This window comes from Natator depressus, chromosome 5, assembly GCF_965152275.1.
Source record: "Natator depressus isolate rNatDep1 chromosome 5, rNatDep2.hap1, whole genome shotgun sequence".
Lineage (NCBI taxonomy): Eukaryota > Metazoa > Chordata > Testudines > Cheloniidae > Natator > Natator depressus.
The window spans coordinates 110,993,851-111,001,984 of record NC_134238.1 but is presented as its reverse complement, the minus strand read 5'-3'; the positions used below and the strand labels follow the sequence as shown (position 1 = coordinate 111,001,984).

At 43.8% G+C, this 8,134-nt stretch overlaps 1 pseudogene; it reads left to right on the top strand.

The window, feature by feature from the left end:
• Nucleotides 1-303: 303 nt before the first annotated feature.
• On the top strand, nt 304-902 carry LOC141987966 (interferon alpha-1-like; annotated as a pseudogene).
• Nucleotides 903-8,134: the final 7,232 nt, after the last annotated feature.

Here is an 8,134-nt window from a genome sequence, read left to right as displayed (position 1 = left end):
TTATCTAAGAGGGCAGGGGGGAATGAAGGAAACAAATGTTGGGGTTCAGTAATATTAAAGTAGTTACCAACTGTGATTTGGTTCTTCTAATGACTTGTTCGCTTCCACTAACGAAAAAGAAGGAAACCAAAAGTAAAAAGCAGAAAAAAACCTGAAAAGTAGAAAGTGATGAAAGAAAAATCTTTTCCGACAGAATGCTTAAGTTCAGAGACAGGGGTCGAAAACACAAAAGTTTACAGAAGACCTTGAACAGACACCAGTTGCTCAAGTTCTACACAAACACAGGGAATCTAAGACATCATCATGATCAGCAGGTCATTGCTGCAATGTTGCCTCGTGCTGCTCTTCTCCAGTGAAATCTCATGTGTGGACTGTAACAGGCTGCATGTTCTACAAACCAGAATGAACAGCGAGAGTTTAGAGCGTCTGGAGAAAATGGGTGGCAACTTTCCCTTCCAATGTCTAGATGAAAGGACAGCTTTCAAGCCCAGAGATATCCTCAAGCTCCGACTGTCCCAGCAAGGGAATGCCAAGGTAGCCATCCAGCAGATTCTCGAAGAGCTTTTCCATATCTTTAACAACAATTTCATCCAAGCTGCCTAGAATGGGACTTCTATGAAGGAATTCCAGAATGGACTTCACCAGCAGATTGAGAAGCTGGGGACGTGTTTGAGTGCTGAGAAGGGAATGGAGATAACCTACCCAGGAAATGAGGACCTCCTGCTCACCGGCCTCAAACTGAAGAGATACTTCCAGACAATAGAGGATTTCCTGAAAGAAAAGCAATACAGCCGGTGTGCCTGGAGATCATCCGTGCAGAAATATCCAGATATTTTCTAATTCTTGATGTACTGACAGATTGGCTTAAAAATGAAGATATTTGTATTTTTCTAGGAAACTAAATCATATTGTTTCAATAAAACAACTGAAGAGAGATGGATGGTAGTTTTATAACTTGCATTACGTTGGTCCCACTGTTTGTCCCATAGTAATTTCAGCTATTTCAAACTCATGTTAATAAAACTGTTTTAGAGTAGCATATAGTCTAGTGTTTTCGTACCACACACAATATTCCATTTGAAAAACATAGAAATACATCATAACTGCTAACTAATGACAAAATATTGTGAGTGATAACTCACGATACTGAACATAACTTTGCCCAGTAAGTGTCTTAATTGGGGAAAAGAACAGCGAGACGCCTCTCTTCCACAACTGCCTAGTAAGCCAACATTCCAGTCAGGACACCAGAAAACTGAGGGTCTGTCTCCACACACTTCAATCCCACCATTGAATTCTGCCAGTTACCTCTGCACCTAGGATGGTCAAGGGTACTTATTCTGGTTTTCTTTGTTCAGTTTACCCCTACATTTCAACAGGTTTAGTTAAAAAAAAAATTGTCACAAGATGATAAGTGCACTAAGGCTTAGTATTTATGATTTGACATCTGCTTAGAAAAACAGGGACTATATTCGACAAAGTGGGTGTTCACCCACGAAAGCTTATGCTGTGATATGTCTGTTCGTCCACAAGGTGCCACAGGACTCTTTGCCGCAGGGACAATATTTGACATTTGAAACTGTGTATGTATGTTTGAATCATTCTCCTTTTTCATTCCAGCATATGATACTTCAGGTGAGGATGTTATGAAACCTGCTGAGTGAAACGGCACCTCCACTGGAGTCCTTCGTCTCTCAGTGGATTCTACTAGCAGCACCTTTCCAGACTCTTATCAGTCTGCCCTGCACTAAACAAGGGACCAACTCCTACAGAACTCCAACTGCACAATTTATATACTTCTTGCCATGACCAGATTGATTTACTCACATGAGAAAATGTAAAACAAACGATATTTCTGAAAATATGCCAGAAGACAACATAATATTTGAACCAAAGGAGAAAAACCTTATGATTTCCAAATCACTGATGTTACACATTTGCTCAGAATTTGCCTTGGGCTGCTCTTAAAAAGGAAATCTTACCTCTGAACTGTAACAGGCTTTGCTTCAGCATTACAGGTGTGAACCAGGACAACTTCCGAACAAAACGGAAGGATAATTTTCCTATAAAGTCAGAAAGAAGAGAGAGACTTAATGTGGCCCCAAAAGTTTCTCAAGCCCAGAGAGACTCAGAAAGAGACTGCCACATTTGCTATTCAGGAGATCCTCCAACAGATTTCCTACATCTCATACCACATTCTCTCCCTAGCTGCCTGGAATGACAGTCGCATTCAAAGATCCTAACATGTACTCATAAGAAAATGGAGCTTCTGGAGACCTGTTTCTCTGCAAGGATTAAAAAAAAAGAGCATCCCAATTTCTAGGTCATTTATAATTAGGGACACTTGAATTTTAAACTATTGCTAACCTATATTCTCTTCCTGCACTGAGAAAATTATTTTCAGACAATTTTACTGGATTTGTAACAATATTTTGATGTTGTTCAACTCCTATATATTTCTAATATTTATTTATTGCTCTTATTTATCATTTTTCAGAGATATTTTATATTTATAAATATTTATTCATACCAAATAGCAACCTACAGCAGTAGTGATTTATATTAATTAAATATTTAAAAAAGCAAACACCCAATAAAAATCTTCTCTTGTTCTGCCTGAAGACTCCAGTCAGCAAAGGACTTGTCAACATTTGCCTAACTTTAAGTACATAAGCCTCCCTTGACATCAGTGGTTAACGTTGAGAACCTGCTGAAATACATTGTGAATATAAACCATGATTCAGCAGTGACTCCGTACGAAAAATAGCTATGGTAATTTGTTTTACTACTCCAACAAATCACAGCTTCAACTCTGCAGTTGTTGCATTTCTGCCTGTTACCAGATTATTTCCCCCCAATATTTGTAGTTGTGGGTGTTTGATGCAGTAGTTCATTGTGATGAAATAGGCTAGTTTGGTAAAGGCTGATGAAAGGGGTGTTGGAAAGACTGGGGTTCCAAGAGGGCAGGCTGTTGTGATACAAAGTTGCTTGTCCCTCCCTCTCTCCCTTCCTCCCATTAATGAGATATGTGGGCAAACTGCCACCCTATCAGTCAGGTTTCCAAGTGCCCAGACTCCCTATCTGCCACCAATCAGGCTTGCCGGGGCCTAATTTCCCCCCTTCATCAATCAGGCTAGGATACACTTGGCTCACAAACAGCATCACGCTTATATGAAACCACGCTTCCTGTCAGTCAGGTTTGTAAACGGCTGGTGCTGCACCCTTTTGTCCTTTCCCTGCTGGCCCAAAATCAAGCTTGTAAGGTCATGGACTGCATGTTCCACCACCAACCACCAGTTTATGAGCACCGTGCATAAAAATTTCAGTTGTGCTGTGAATAATGACTAAAAATTATCCTAAACCCAATAGTTAAAAATTAATTGAAAAACAAAAACAACACAAAACTAGCCATTGCACCTGATCTAGTGAGGATCTACCTCTCTGCCAAGTTTGCATCTGTAGATAGTAATTCTGAAGAACTGCTACTCAATTATAGCACTGCCTAGGACAGAGCCTAAATCTGAAGGTTTCTAATTAAAAAGTTATTAAGAGAAATCAAACAACCATTCCATTAAATGTTCAAAGAGTATGAAAACAAACTGTGTGTGAATTTTCACACTTATTGGTAACCTGCCTTTATGGGGAAAAACAGGAATGTATGCCCCATTGGAAATCCCTTCTCTAACACAACCCAAACGATGGAGTCACTAATAGGAGCCTCTGTAAATTCCTTGAAGTCAACAGATGGAAACACTGCAGAAGCCTTTACTTGTCTTTATCGCAGGGGTTCTCAAACATTTCATGATGTGGGCCTAATCTTACCAAAATTGTTCTATTGACCATTTCCCCTCCCATTCGAGATCAGGTAACACCTTCATGGCAGGTACACCAAATGCTTACAAAGAAAGGTAGTACTAGGAACATATTTATATACTTTGAGCTGTCTTTAAAGGAAAGTGGGAACTGTCAGTTCTCTGAATACCACCATCCAGTACTCCATGTACCACCGTGGAATAATGAACCTCAGTCTGCGACCTGCTGATTTAGAGGCATGTAGAAAAAGTTAACTCTAAAACAAACGCCTATCATGTCTCGTGGTACAGGTTTTTTTCAGTAGCTGTGCCTATCAGCAGTAGAAGTTCTTTCCTGCCCAAGTCTCTCTGCCTTTATTCATTCTTTGGTGTAGTTGAAGCCTACAGTTTATCTTGGCAAAATACTATTAATGTGTAAATAATGAGAGCCAAAATAGACTGCGTGAACAAGTCAAGGATTATAAATAGATTGGTTCGCAACCTCCAAAATGTATCCCCCGTCTCTGGTGGAACACGACAGTCATATAGCACCTGGGAGCCATTCAAACTCTTCAGCAAAGTCTAACTACTTCATGACCCCTATAATGCAGAGTGGAACCTCCTGACATTCATTCTATCACACTGTTTTAGAGGTGTGCCATGTGGAAGAATCCATTCATCTACTTAAGAAGCCATTTGATGATTTCTATCATCTATGATTTTATGCCTTCCTGTGGGAAAGCCAACCACAGGGGGATAAAAAATGAGGAAAATGCTACTAACACATCCCCACTTAACCTCTCCCTTATCTTTCCACTGGCAGGCAGGAGGTTAGTCGCAGCATTCATCATGGAAACAGATGAGCCCACGGTTTCTGTACAAAACACCGGGTCTTTCCGCACAGAGCTCCCGAGTGTCTGCATCACCTGTTGGGACCTGTCAGACCCCCCTTCCAGTTGCTGTCAGCGTGGCTCCAACACAGCCACCCTACCAGGGCTTCCTCAGGCTGCTGTTGCAGCCTGTCATTTTTGTGCAGCTGGCATAGGGAGAGGCACCCACCAGGCCTGGACTAGCACTGCCCAAGCCCAATGTGGGTCTGCTCACTGAAGGCCCCACACATGGATCATAACTGTACGGAGAACAACCCAAGAGGGAACTGGGGCAAAAGCACCTGACTCCATGGCACCTCATCTCACCCCACACACACTTCCACGTGGCACAGGTAAGAGTCACATGCAGAGGACTTTCCATTGTGCCGGGGTGGGGGAGGCTTGACCAGCACCAGCTGGGCCACAGGCCCCGCCCCCACTCCACCCCTTCCCTCAAGACCACACCCCTGTCCTGCCCCCCCCACCTCTTTCCACCCCGGCTCCCTCCCCGCCCTGCATCTTCCCACCCCATTCCACCCTTTCCCCGAAACATGCCGCATTCTCGCTCCTCCCGCTTCCCTGCCAGCCTCCTGCATGCCGCGAAACAGTTGATTGCAGCAGGAGAGAAGGGCAGGGAGGGAGGGGGAAGTGTTGATGGGGGGCTGACAGTGGGTCCTCAGCACCCACCATTTTTTCCCCCTGGGTGCTCCAGCCCTGGAGCACCCACGGAGTCAGCACCTATGCCTGCATGGATCCTCTGCAGCAGGCTCTGAGGCCTTTTTAACTAATTTTCCTCAATTAATAAACTAGTTGTTTGCATACTTGCTTCAGGGTAGTTGGAACTAGGGGTGTGCAGCTTAAGGTAATATTAGCAATTAGTTTCCATCATATACGGGGTTTACATTTTTGTTCAATGGCTTTCAGCACCCCCACTATAACAACTGTTCCAGGGCCCCTGAATTGCTGTTAACATGCAGATTTCTTGAAAGAGATGATCTGGCTTTCCCCATATTGGCCTGTGTTTACTTTGTCACCTTAGCCTCTCCTTCTAGTATTCATATTACTTATTTCCCTCTCTCTTGTACATCTTTCCTTTGGACTTCACCCTGGTGTGGAATACACGTCCGCAACACCCATGGAAAGTAATGCGAGAATGGGGAGCGTAGCCCATGGCAATCTGGGGGCTCTGGTAAGTCTGCTTTCTCTACTTCACAGAAACCTTCATGTAGTTGAAGCAAAACTCTGAAATTTCTTATAAAAGTGGAGAAAGACTCGGGAGACTCTAACCAAATTAATAGGCACAGAAATGTTTTCATGGTTTCTTCATGTGATTTTTCTTTTTTAATGTCAATGAAAATAGTTTTCCTGTTGAATTAAAACACATTTCCCTGTCATGATGGAACCTGTAGCACAACAGTCTGTGCTAGGGCTTTAGAACCAGAAAATGAAATGTGACCACAGGAAGTGAAGAGGGTTAAACTAACCAGACAAGTTTCCCTGCCCAAGCCGAGGGGAATGCAAAAGTTAAAAGACAAGGAACCAGCAAAAATGGTGAACACTGAATTTGATTTTTAAACTACCTCAAACCTATTCAGTGCTGGGGGGTGGTCCCATTCCCATTCATCCCATCTGACCTTTAATAATAAAAGGGCCATGCTGAGCAGAGAATTCAGTTGAGCTCTTTGACAGTATCACCCGTATCATAAGGAAGAGCCACACCATTGGGGAATCCCAGCTTGCATTTCCTAAAAGAGAGTTAAACTTTGTAAATATCCCCCACTTAGGTTGTCCCACATCCTTCCACTGGTGGGCAGAAGTAAGGAGGGGCAGGTTTGTCCCCAGTCTTCCTCATGGAAGTGGCTGTCGTTCCATCTCCAGACTCAGCAGAGTCAATGGTTTCTGTGCTGATCAAAAAGGTCTCGCCACACAGAGATCTGCAGCATCTGTCTCAGCTCTGGTACCATTAGACTTTCCCACCCCGCATCTTTTCAGTGCCAAGTAGTATCTTCCAAGGTGGCTGCAGGCTGCAATTGCCTCAGACAACCTTTTCACGTGTAATATTTGTGCAGCTGGTTAGTGAGATGCACCCTGCAGAGCTGCAATAGGACTGCCCTACCCAATACAAGTCTGCTCTGTACAGGCCCCTGACACAGATCATAACCCTATGGAAAACAATCCATGGGGTCCCAGGAAAGAGGGAATGATGGGTGAAGGCAGCAGACCCTACTCCACCTCAGCCCTCATCACACACACTTCCATGTGGAGCAGCTGAGATGCTCACACGCAGAGTTCTATCCCAGCATGAAGCCTCTGGGGCAGGTTCTGTGGCTTTTGTAACTAACTTTCCTCAGACACTATACAACTTCTGTGCCTATGTGCTGTGAACATACAGATTTACTGAAACAGATTCTGTTCTTTCGTTAGCCTGCATTTACTCTGCTACCTTGGTCTTTCCTGCTAGTATTCATATTATTTCACTAATTTCACTGTCTCTTCAGCATTCCTGGGACTTGCCCTTATTGTGTGATACGTACCCAAAACCTCCATTTGGGGTGCACACCCCATGGCAGGACTGGGGCTCTGGCACATTAGATATACATGCTTTCTCTTCATAAACAAGCTAAGGGAATGTGGGCTAAATGAAATGACCGTAAGGTGGGTGCAAAACTGTTTAAAAAACTGTCCTCAAAGAGTAGTTATCAATGGTTTGCTGTCACCTGGAAGGACATATCTAGTTAGCAAAAAGAAAAGGAGTACTTGTGGCACCTTAGAGACTAACCAACAAGTACTCCTTTTCTTTTTGTGAATACAGACTAACACGGCTGCTACTCTGAAACATATGAACATCTGAAACTCTGAAACAGGAGGGCCAAATCGCACCTGGAGCTGCAGCTAGCAAGAGATGTCAAGAGTAACAAGAAGGGTTTCTTCAGGTATGTTGGCAACAAGAAGAAAGCCAAGGAAAGTGTGGGCCCCTTACTGAATGAGGGAGGCAACCTAGTGACAGAGGATGTGGAAAAAGCTAATGTGCTCAATGCTTTTTTTGCCTCTGTCTTCACTAACAAGGACAGCTCCCAGACTGCTGCGCTGGGCATCGCAACATGGGGAGTAGATGGCCAGCCCTCTGTGGAGAAAGAGGTGGTTAGGGACTATTTAGAAAAGCTGGAAGTGCACAAGTCCATGGGGCCGGACGAGTTGCATCCGAGAGTGCTAAAGGAATTGGCGGATGTGATTGCAGAGCCATTGGCCATTATCTTTGAAAACTCGTGGCGAACGGGGGAAGTCCCAGATGACTGGAAAAAGGCTAATGTAGTGCCAATCTTTAAAAAAGGGAAGAAGGAGGATCCTGGGAACTACAGGCCGGTCAGCCTCACCTCAGTCCCCGGAAAAATCATGGAGCAGGTCCTCAAGGAATCAATCCTGAAGCACTTAGAGGAGAGGAAAGTGATCAGGAACAGTCAGCATGGATTCACC